The sequence below is a fragment of the Gallus gallus genome, chromosome Z, assembly GCF_016699485.2.
Source record: "Gallus gallus isolate bGalGal1 chromosome Z, bGalGal1.mat.broiler.GRCg7b, whole genome shotgun sequence".
Taxonomy (NCBI): Eukaryota; Metazoa; Chordata; class Aves; order Galliformes; family Phasianidae; genus Gallus; species Gallus gallus.
In genome coordinates this window covers 30,021,542-30,034,458 of record NC_052572.1, presented here as the reverse complement: position 1 = coordinate 30,034,458, position 12,917 = coordinate 30,021,542, and positions in this window count along the sequence as shown.

Below are 12,917 nucleotides of genomic sequence, written 5' to 3'. Positions count from 1 at the left end.
TGTCAGTTTTACAGCCCACTTTCTTACATGTGTGTAAAGAGTAGACAAGTCAATTTTATCTAAATAATTTTATCCTAAGATAATTGAAAAGATGAGATAACTATCTCTGAAAGAAATCAAGTGAAAGAAATATATGTTTTGCTTGTTTGTTTGTTTGTTATTTTTTGATGTTATTGGTCTTATTTTGTTTTTAAAACACAACTTTGAAATATTTTGTGAGTATATTGTACATAGTATGATAGTACAGGATAGTTTTATGAAATTACAACTTCCAAATACCTTTCTAAGAAGCTTTAGAAATTACAAATTTAGAGATGGAATACTCTACCTTCACTTTCAAGAAGTGTTCAGAGTAGAACATACAACTTCCTTCCCACCATCCTCCAGAGAATCAAGCCAACTTGTGCTGTTGACAAGTCTATCTCAGTATCAGTGGTGGTCCTTCTGGATGCTCTAAAATGGAACTCCTGAGAGAAGGCAGTCAACTCGAGGATACAGCCTTTGTTCCTTGAAAATAGCTATAAGAATTTCTGTGTAAGTTTGTGTAGTACCACTATCAGTTATGATAAGACTCTGACCAGTTGCTGTCTCTCAAAGCTCAGCTTCAGCATTACTAAAGCCACTGTGCATGTCTTCTCTGGTGACAGTAAGGCTATCTTTTTGCTGCTGATCCGTGCTTGCTTTAATGATTTTCAGATTCAGAGTTTCTCAAAAAAGAAAATAGAGACTTTTTCTTATTTGTGTTGTGCCTGATCAAGTAATGCTGCTGTCACATTCGATACTTTCTAGCACCTTGTCACAATCAATTGTAATCACAACCAAAGAAGAATTTGCTGAATTACTTGTGTGATATTTCTGGTGTCTCTTCTTGCACTTTTCCTTTTTATGATGCCTCGGGTTTTTTAGTTTGCCTTCAGTAGTGAACATTTAGCCAAGTCTTCCTCATCTGTTAGTGTTCAAAATTATCTTTGACCATATTGTCAATTGTCCCACCTATTATAATGATTGGTACTTCTGTTTTTTGTTTGTTTGCTTGTTTGTTTTGGTGTTCTTGTTTGTTTGTTTGTTTCCTTTTACCATCACCTGGAGTATTGTGAGTACTGGAGTTCTGGGCTCCCCAGTACAAAGCATACAGGGATCTCCTGGAAAGAGTCCAGTAGAGGGCCACAAAGGCGATAAAGGGTCTGGAGTGTCTCCCCTGTGAGGAAAGGCTGAGTGACCTGGCTCTGTTCAGCCTTGAGAAAAGAAGACTGAGAAAGGATCTTATTAATGTTTATAAATATCTGAAGTGTGGGAAACAAATGGACATGGCCAACCTCTTTTCAGTTGTCTGTGGGAACAAGCAAAGGGGAAATGGCCATAAACTGGAGCACAGAAGATTCTGCAATGATATGAGAAAGAACTTCTTCACAGGGAGGGTTATGGAGCACTGGAACAGGCTGTCCAGGGAGACTGTGGACTCTCCTTGCCTGAAGATATTCAACACCCCCTGGATGCCTACCTGTGCAACCTGGTCTAGGGAGCTTGCTTTGGCAGGGGCTTTGGACTTGATGATCTCAAGAGGTCTCTTCCAACCATTACAATTCTGTGATTCTGTGATCACCTTTGGTATTTGATCATGATCTGCTTACAACTCTGTATGTAGAGCTGTCATGACTTAAAGAGCTTCTCATGCTGGTGTCACAATTTCTAAAATTCCTCATTTTCTTTGCTCCCATGTTTCCAATAATCTCCAATTCTTGAATGTTTCTTCTTAAATTGACTGTCAGTGCTTCATCCTAATCTGATGTATACAGCTGACTCAACTTTGTTCTTCATGAGATTATGGACTCTTGGATTTTTTCTTTATGGACAACCTCTGATTACAAGGGAAATATATTTTGTCCGATCCTGAAGAGGTCTCCAGATCTTGTGGCAGTAGATTTTTTTACTTTACATTTGTTCTTCTTATAATCTTTTAGCTCAGCTGCAGAAGGTGCCTTTTTGGCAAGGTACTCGTCATGGAGCAGACGCATTCCACACTGCAGCAGGGTATCACCTTGGCTGCAAGAGGGGTAGCCCTGTCAGAGACCAGCTGCCAGATGCCACTGTCCTCTGCATGGCAGTGCTGATCTGACACCTAGCGGGTGGATCCGGAAGCAGTGGCAGACCATCCCCTACATGTATAAAACCTGCCATTAGGGAGCACACTGCATGGGCAAGATGTGGCAGTTTGCATGGGCAGTTTGCAGAGAGCAGGTTGTAGTATCTCTGCCCACTAGTAGACTGGTCACCTATCAGCTGCTCCTGGACAACATATCTCACCATGGTTTCTTCCAGGCAGAAGGGTCTGGTTAGAAAGATGGTGACAACTCAGATAGAGTCCCTGACTAAAGAAGTGGTAGTTCAAGCGTCTGGCTGCATCAAGTGCCTCAGAATGTTGCTGCTGGAGAAGGGGGGCAGGGACTTCATCCTGTGTTAGGTGTGAGCAGGTAGATGGCCTGCTAAGTATGGTGGTGGCACTCAAGGAGAAGGTTGAGAAGAGTATCAGAAAGTGCAAGCAGGAGATAGACTCATGGTGATTGGGGTGATACTCACTAGACAGTGGTGTGGACTCCCTGCCCTGCCAATGCCAAGCAGAGCAAGGCAATTTGAGAGAAGAGGAGGAGTTGAAATGAGTCCCAGCTTGGTGATGTAGGCAACCCCCATCCCAACCAACCTCAGTTCCCAAGGTGCCTCTGCAAAATAGGTTTGAGGCTCTGGAACGTGAGGGAGAGGTGAGTGAGTGCGGTGGGAGGTCCACCCGGAAGGTTGTCTCGGGTGAAGCAGTTGACTCCACTCCTCAAGACTGCCTCCACCTGTAAGGAAAGAAGGGTGATTGTCATAGGTGACTCCCTTCTGAGAGGAACAGAAGGCTCTATATGCTGGCCTGACCCCATCCACAGGGAAGTGTGCTGCCTCCCTAGGGCACTGGTCAGGGATATTTCTAGGAAACTTCCTAGACTGATTTGCCCCTCTGATTATTATCTCTACTGATAGTTCAGGCTGGCTGTGATGAAGTTGCTGAGAAAAGCCTGAGAACTACCAAAAAAATTTCAGGGGACTAGGGTGGGTAGTTGATGTAGTGGGAGTGCAGGTGTTTTTTTTCTTCTATCCCTTCAGTGGTGGGGAAGGATACAGAGAGGACCAGGAAAACCCACCTCATAAATAAATGGCTTAGAGATTGATGCAAACAGAATAATTTTTTTTATATTATTTATTTATTTATTCATTTTACCATGGCACAATTTACTCAGCACCTGGTAAAATGGCTGCAGATGGAAGTCACCTGATTCCAACGGGTAAAAGGATCCTAGCTCAGGAACTGGTGGGACTCATTTAAAGGTCTTTAAACTTGGTATAAAGGGGACAAAATGAAGGCCACTGGGGTTGAGCAGGTAGTTCAAGGATTCATACTGAACTTGATGGGTGAAGAGGCTGGAGTACAAAAAGATGGAAAAGGGCAGGGGGATGCTGTTGCTGTAGGAGATTCTAGATCCTCAAGAAAGATAGTGAGACAGAAAGCTTAGCCGAAGTGCCTTTAAATCAATGCACACAGTGTGGGAAATAAGCAGGAGAAGTTGGAAACCGCAATGCACTTGGAAAATTATCATCTTGTTGCTATCACAGAAACATGGTTGTATAGCTCCCATAACTGAGATAGCACCATAGAGGAGTATCAGCTTTTTAGAAGGGATAGGCAAGGTAGGAAGGGTGGGGGAGTTGCCCTCTATGTCAAAGAGAGGATAGACTGTAAGGAGCTCCTTCTGAGAAACAGTCAGGAACAGGTTGAAAGCCTGTGGGTAAAAATTAGGGGTAGGACTAATAAAGACCAGGTGGTGATAGGGATATACCACATGCTACCTGATCATGGGGAGCCTGATAACAATGCCTACTTCAGCTGCAAGAGGCATTGTGCTCACAGGCTCTCAGTCTGGTGGATGACTTCAACCATCTGGATATCTGTTGGGAAAACCATACAGCAAGCTGCAAGAGATCCAGGAGACTCCTGGAATCCGCTGATGATAATTTTCTGGTTCAGGTATTGGATAGACCAACTAGAGGTGAAGCATTGCTGTACCTGCTGCTCACCAATGTGGAGGAGATCATTAAAGGCAGTAAGGTTGGAGGCAGCTTGGGCTGCAGTGACTGTGCCCTGTTTGAGTTTGTGATGTTAAGGAATGTGGGCCTGGCAAACAGTGAGGTCAGGACCCTGAACTTTGGAAGAACAGCTTTAGGCTGTTTCAGGAATTGCGGGCTGAGATTTCCTGGCATACTGTCCTTAGAGGCAAAGATGTTGAGGAAAGCTGGTTGCTCTTCAAGGGTGACTTTCTGAAAGCACAGGAACTCTCCGTTCCTCTGAATAAGAGAGTGGGCTGAGGAGGCAAGGAACCAGCATGGCTCAGCAAGAGTCTGCTGGGCAAACTGAGAGGAAAGAAAGGTACATACAGACTTTGGAAACAAAGGTGTGTCACCTGGGAATAATACAGAGATGCTGTCCAGACTTGGAAATGTGGGATCAGGAAAGACAAGGCATAGGCAGAATTGAACTTGGCAAGGGATGTTAAAAACAATAAGAAGACATTCTACAGGTACATTGCCCAGAAAAGACAGGCCAAAGCAAGTGTACCTCCTTTGGAAAATGTAAAAGCAGAGTTGGCTTCAACAGACATGGAGAAGGCTGAGGTACTGAATGACTTCTTTGCCTCAGACTTCACTGGCAGCCAGGATTCTAGTATTTTGTATATCCCTGAACCACATATCCCTAAATCTCTAGGTTGGGATTGAGTAAATCCCTCTCACTGTAAGGGCAGAGCAAGACCAAGACCATGTCGTGAGACTGAATATATACAAGTCCATGGGACCAGATGACATGCATCCCAGGATTCTGAAGGAGCTGGCTGAGGTGGTTGCTGAGCCACTCTCCCTCATATTTGAAAGGTTGTGGCTGTCAGTTTAGGTCTCAGGTGGCTGGAAAAAGGGTCATGTCACTCCCATTTATAAGAAAGAGAGCAAGGAGGACGTGGGGAACTACAAGCTGGTGAGTCTCACCTCTGTGCCTGGGAAGATCATGGAGCAGATCCTCCTGGATGACATGCTAGATCACATAAGAAATGAGTTCGTGATCTGAAACAGCCAGCATGGCTTCACCAGGGGAAGGTCATGCCTAACCAGTCTGGTGGCCTTCTGTGATAGGGAGGCAGCATTGGTGGATAAGGGAATTCATGGTATTTACCTGGACTTGTGCAAGGCCTTTGACCTTGAGCAAGTTCAGGTAAATTTGACCCTGTGGTGGGTCCCCCCCCCCACATCCTTATCTCCAGATTGGGGAGATGTGGATTTGATGGGTGGACCACCGAATGGATAAGGAATTGATTGAAAGGTTGCAGATAGATGGTAGTGATCAGAGGTTTTATGACCAGGTGTCATAGACACTGCTTGGTACCGACAGGTGTCCCCCAGAGGTCTGTCTTGGGACTGGTGCTCTTTAACATCTTTATCAATGACATTGATGATAGAATTGAGTGCACCCTCAGCAAGTCTGTGGATAACACCAAGCTGAGTGTTGTGGTTGACACAGCAATAGGAAGGGATGCCATTCAGAGGGACCTCAACAGCTGGAAAGGTGGGCCCTGGAGAATCTAATGAGGTTCAACACAGTAAAGTGCAAGTTTTTGCACTTGGGCTGGAGGAATCCCAGGCATGTATACAGACTGGGAGGAACAATCCTTGAGAACAGCTCTGCAGAGAAGGACCTGGGGTCCTGGTGGATGAAAAACTTAACATGAGCCAGCAGTGTGCTCTTGCAGCTCAGAAAGCAAATGGTATCCTGGGCTCCATCATGAGAGAGCTGGCCAGCAGGAACAGGGAGGTGATTATCCCTTTACACTCTGCCTTCGTGATGCCCCATCTGGAATGCTGTGTCCAGGTCTGGGGCCCCAAGCACAAGAAAGATAAGGATGTTAGAGAGGGTCCAAAGGAGGGCCACAAAGATGATCAGAGGGCTGGAGCACCTCCCCTACAAAGATAGGCTGAGGGAGCTGAGCTTGTTCAGCCTGAAGAAGAGAGGGCTGTGGGGTGACCTTGTTGCAGCCTTTCAGTACCTAAAGGGAGCCTATAAACAGGAGAGGAGTCAGCTCTTTACAAGGGTAGATAATGGCAGGACAAGGGAAAATGATTTTAAGTTGAGGGAGGAAAGATTTAGGTTGGATATCAGGAGGAAATTCTTTACTAAGAGAGTGGTGAGGTGCTGGAACAGGCTGCCCAGAGAGGTTGTGGATGCCCCATCCCTGGAGGTGTTGTTGAAGGCCAGACTGGATGGGGCCCTGGGCAGCCTGATCTAATATTAGATATGGAGGTTGGTGGCCCTGCCTGTGGTGGGGGGGTTGGAGCTTGGTGATCCTTGAGGTCCCTTCCAACCCAGGCCACTCCATGAGTTAAGCAACTTTTATAAGTACTTACACTGTCCTATGGGGAGTTGTGGCAAGCAGCTCTTGTTTAGTTCACTGGCATTATTACTGTGAAACTAGATTGACTACTTCACATCTTCCCTTTTCTCTTTCCTGGCTGACTTCTCAGTATCCAAAGACATTTCGAATGGTTTTTGTGTCCACTCAACTAATGACTTAATATACCCCATAATAATATACATTCCCAAATTTCAAGCAAGATTTCAAGCAAGAAAGCTTGTGACAGTTTACTGTACAATTCTTTTCACAGCTGATTCCTTATCAGAACTTTTGAAACCTCTAGAGGAGATACTATGGTTGCGTAGATCTCTACTGAACATGATGGACTTTAAGTTTCATCATACTAGGCTTAAGCAGTATTGGTTATGGATGAACTCTGATCTGGTCCTTGAGAATCATCCTTATATGGAGTATTGTAATCACTGATGAGTCTGAGCAGCTCTCTTCATTATGTAATAGTTCAGGAGAATCTCATTTGACAAATTGATCACATGCTTTAGAATTAAGACTAACAAATTCAGCTCAAGTGTGATCACTCTTTGGTACAAGTGGAATGGTAAGGAAATTTCTAGCCATTATAGTTGGCAATAGAGAGAGTTTCTGAAGGGCTGAGCATGTATCCTGAAAGTCAACTTCAGCACAAATTATACAGAAAACAGAACAGAAGGTCAGCTTTCAGGACAGGTGTTCTGTTTTGATTTTTAACAAGTTCTGGAAACAGAAGTAGTGATCTAACATTGCAAAACATAACCAAGTAGATAGGGCATTTACAGTCAGGAGATACATCTATAGGCATAGTCTGTTGCAGCTTGTTTATGCTAGCTTTGGGTGAAATGTTGTTATCCACTGAAAACTCCTTAGCTGTTAAGTCATGTTCCATAAACGAAAGAGGCATAAAGGTCATTACACTTACAAAGAGAGTAAAAAAAGTGCTGGAGTCTACACAAAGAAACACACAACCATCATCTTTGAAGTTGAAAAACAAGCACTGATAGAATATTGAACAAAGAAACAACACAATGTTAAGTACTTTGATTTCCTTGCAGAGGACTTCAGAAGTGAAAGGGTTATGAGTAATTGACACATTTCATCCCAACAGAGAAAGAGGAAGGAAAGACTTAAAAAATACCCAGGGTTATTAACTGGATTTCTAGAAGACTTGTTCTCTCACATAAAGTAATCTCTCATTTGTCTTCTCTAGCAAAATTTTTTATCCATCAATTGGAACCTGAGGTCCTCCTTAGCACCACCAGCAATACCACACCTTTCTGAGGGATATAAGGGTATGCATATTGAAATATATATTTGCAATATAAAGAGTATGCAATATTGAAAATATATATCTGTATTCAACCTAAATTGCCAGTTTTCAAGTTCTGCTGTAACTACTATTCCTACAACTTCTGCCTGTGTTTACATGGGCCAACAGTAGTAGGTAACATAGGTGGGCCACGCATAGAGACTGGTGGACAAGATGACCTCCACAGATGCTTTCCAGCCTAAATTAGTCAATAGTTTTATAACTGTAGCAGAAACAGCCATATGTGATTCCTACACTCATCTTCATGTACATGGTACCTATTTGTTTAGTCAAGCTGTCAACTGGGCTTATTCATATAACATATATTTAAAATTTATTTTGGAATATTATGATCAGGCATTACGAAAAAGAATAAATGAACAATGGAGTTATTCAAAAGTCATTAATTCATCTTTTCCAGTAAGCCCAGGAGAAGTTTGTAACCACCAACAGAACACAGTAAAAATGTGCCACTCAGACAGAAAAATGGACACACAGATATAAGTACACATGCATAAAAAGACAAACACACACACAGGTGTGAAGAAAGGGCACAGGCTTGTGTAAGAGTTCAGCAGGGAATGAATCTAAGAGAGAACTTTGCATGAAAACTACTCCAGTGGCAGAGAAATGGAGGGATACATCTAAGCATTACTTCTCTCCAAAAATAATCAGTTTAGTGGAGAAGATCAGTCTTCAAAGTTGCAGTTTGTGTTTTAACTAGGTAATAATCTAATAATGAATTTCAAAAAAAAAAAAAAAAAAAAAAAAAAAAAGGCAAAGCAACAGCAACGTTAACTTTGAAATATATATTTAAAAATATGAGGGAGGGGTAAAGACATCTACAGACATAAAAGAATATCAGAAAACAACAATGCAGCTAGTACTTGAATTGAAATGTTTGAAAACCAAATGTTAATATTCAAGACACTTGTTTTTCTAAACAGTTATAGAAATCCAATTCTCTCATCCCTTTATGCACAAAGATAATATGCTACAGAAAAAAATGAGTTTCTCAAATCACTACCATGTATTTTTTTTAAACAACTCCTATTACTGAATCCTGTAATTTCATTAGTTTCATAATCTTTTTTTAACAAGGGAGTTAACACTTACACAATCTCTCAATGAATGTGTAGAATTAGTTTATAAATTTCTTCAACCACCACACACAAATTCCATTCTGTGTTTTGGACAGCTGAATTCTAGGTAACATTTACATATATTGTAATGATGATTTTTATAGAGAGACGTTTAGCATCCAAAATCTGTACGTAAGTGTATTTTACAATGTTGCATTAATTATGAGTGTTAATTAACAAAAACTACAATTACTTTTGAAATACAGGTTGTATATGGGTCACTTCTGTATAATCAAGGGTTTACCATCTTTCAGGGATTTATAGTTTATCCAGCAATTTAAATCACTAAAAAGTTGAATTTTTCAGTCTTAGTAATACCTGGATCAACTCATATATAGTGTTTTAAGAGTATTTTTTTTCTGATTAAATTAAGACTCAATAAAAGATGCAATTATGTATTTATTCAAATAGAAATATTTAATGTTATAGTAGGTTTTTATATAATTGCAATCATTAATTCTTACATAATTTTATTACAAATATTTAGTATATAAAAACAGATAAATATTATCAAATTCAAGTGCACATAAAGTTATATCACTCGCCAGATGAATGTTCTAGACAAATTTAAAAATATATAATTATCATTGCAATTAATCTAAAAAATTGGTAGATATTATTTTAAAACAAATTTTCTATCTGTTGTCATTAATCAGAAATGTCTGTGTTTTTTTAGTACGGTCATTGTCCCTCTTAAGACCCCAAGGTTTATTAGTATTATCATCACCATCACTATTATCATCATTATGATTATCATCATTACTGTCATTATCATTATTCTTGCCATATTACTCTTTTGGTAATCACTTAGTAGCTACCATCTTTCTGGTAAAAACTTTTTTTTATTATTAAAAATTGTATTATTATTATTATTATTTCAAAATGAATGTCAATATGTATGTGTGAAGAATTTTTGATGTCATTATTATTTTAGCATTGTCTCCCAACTGCACCTCTGTTAGTTGACCTTCTGACAGTCTTACTGATCCATCGTTAAATGATATCACCAGTTTTTATGGCTTTCTATACCTAATATTTAGTTCTAGTCTAAGTTTATTATTATTATTATTGTTCTTTTTTCTTATTATTATTGCTTCTAGTACTAGTACTACTACTACTAATGGATTTCCAGGCAATCTGTATTTCCAGTTGTGGTCATTTGCCTTCAGTTTCACTGATGTATGCATTGTGCTGATAAGTACTGTGGTTCATTTTCCTCTTGGCTAAGCACAGTTAAAAAATAAAGCAGAAAGAGAGAGAGGGAGAGGGAGAGTCAGAGAGAAAGAGACAAAACCTCAGATTGATAATTATCATAGCTGGAGGCAAGGATGGCAAAAACACACTTGATTGATTTCTAACCTTCAGTAATATGTAAAAGAAATATGGCTGCTTCTGATGGGAAAAAAAAAAAAAAAAAAAAAAAAAAAGATACCTCCTTGTAGTTGAAATGTTTTTTTTTTTTGTTTTTTTTTTCTTCACTGAATTCCTCAAAATTGCATTTCATTCAGCATTATCAGTGTGAGAATGTTTTAATAAAGGGCAAAATTTTCTCTGGTTATTAATTCCTTCTCACATCAAAAGCACTGATCTTAATATTCTGTGTTATCATTTCATATTACATTTTAATTTGTTAGTTCATCTGAGTGAACTGAGTATCCTAATAAGTAAAGAATAATTTGTCATGATTCAGTGATCTAATAAAGTATGCTGGAAGGTGAAGTGATTAGTAAAGAGAAATAGAAGATATCAACCTTATGAAACATTTTATGAAATAGAATTTGTGTGAACAAGTATTTGTGAAATATTGATTTTAGAAAAAATAGCTTTTTTTTCATATGCATTTAGCTCTATCATGTAATTTTCTACTTTTCTCGGTCTGAAAAGAAACAAACAAACAAAAAAACCATTATAAAATGCAATTCCTTTCTAAACATATTTTATTTCAGAAATAATGGTTGGCACTCTTTGACGAGCAATTGTTTAGTGATTTTATTACATAGCAATTGTGAAGATCCAAGGTAGACCTAGCAAGATAAACAGATAAACTCAGAATTTTTTAATAACTAACTGTTCCCCAAAATATTTATCAGTATGTCTGCATTTTATGTGGTTTATACCACTAGTACCTTATAATTCCTTTCTCCAGATCTAGGTATTACAAAGTGGAAATAGAGGCACCTTGATTAAGGTGATTAAGCTGTTTAAAACTAAAAAAAAATGTCATTAGACAGTTAATCTTTTATTTTAAGAATAGAACACCTATTATTTCCTTATCTTGCCACAAAATTTATGTAGATATCTCTAAAAATCCACCCACTGCTGAGACTTTATTATAACAATTTGCTAAAACATATAACCTGTTGGCATCAGAAATAACTCAGTTACTTTTAAAGCTTGCTTCCTCTGTAGATACTCTTACAGTGCATACCACTCGATGTTTGAGAAACAACAGCTTTCTTCAAATATTCTTTTTGAAATTAAGATAGTCCGTTTGTATTTATCTTTTTTGCAAGGTCTGTGGACTTGCTCAGTCTTTTACCACGTGGCATTTAATATGCCCACATATTAAAAAAATTTTCAGTGATGGAACATGAATCTTGAATGCTAAAATCTGAAAATCTGAATCTCTGAATGTTTTGTTTGGTTTCTACATGGCTTTTTTTTTATTTTTATTTTTATTTTTTTATTTATTTTTATTTTTATTTTATTTTTTTATGAGAGCTAAGCAATGGAAAAATAAAATAAAATAAAAACCTTGAGAAATTAACTCCAGCCTCAAAATTGTTTCTGCCAAAACAAAAGAAGGATACTTGTCTTAGACCATTCCCTTCAGAGGGGAGCAGAGGGTCTAACAAGATGATTTGACTCTAATCAGAGGGAATTTTGCTGCCCATCAGGGGCAGGTCAGGAAGTACCCTGATCTGGTACATCTCTCTAGTTATTACCTAATTCTGGTAATTCAGATCGACAGCTGTGATGTTACAAGGAGAAGACTGAAGGCAATCAGAAGGGACTTGAGGGAATTGGAGCAGTTGGTTGAAAGAGATGGAGCTCAGGTGATCTTTTTCTTGATCCCTTCAGTAGCAGGGACAAATGTTGAGAGAAACAAGAAAAACCAACCTGGTTAACAGATGGCTGAGGTGGGTGCCACTGAAGGAAATGTGTTTGTTTATTTATTTATTTATTTATTTATTTAATCGTGGAGCAGTTTATTCATCACTAGACCTGCTGAGAACAGATGAGTTCTGCCTGTCTCAAAGGGTGGAAAGGATTCTAGCTCAGGATTTGGCTGGGCTCATTGAGAGGCTTTAGACTGAAGTGGAAAGATAATAAAACCAGGCCCACTGAAGTTCAGCTTAGGAACAACCTGCCAGGGTTGGGGATGAGACCAACAAACTAGCTTATGTACATCCATGCCAGTGCATACAGCATGGACAACAACTGGGGGAACCAGAAGCCATTGTGCAGCAGGAAAACCATGACTTAGTCACCGTCACCAAAACATGGTGGGATCATTCTTACGTCTGGAGTGCTGCAATGGAAGGCTATATGCTCTTAAGGAGGGGTAGGCAAGGAAGGAGGAGCAATGGGATGGCGTATTAAACTCCCATCTACAATAAGGATCAGAAGGAGGATCTGGGTAACTACATGCCTGTCAGCCTTACAGGAAAGTTCATGGAGCACATCATCTTGAGCGCAATCAGGCCTAGCCATCATGGATTGATAGATGTAGTCTATCTAGACTTCAATAAAACTTTTGACTCTGTCTATAACAGTATTCTTCTGGACAAACTGTCAGCCCTCTGCTTGAACAACTGTACTGTTCACTGGGTAAAAAACAAACTGGATGGTTGGGCACAGATTATGATGGTAAATGGATTTAAATCTAAGTGGCAACTGGTCATTAGTGGGGTTCCTGAGGGATCAGTATTGGAGCCAGTGTTGTTCAATATCCTGATGGATGACCAAGATGAGGAGATTGAGTAC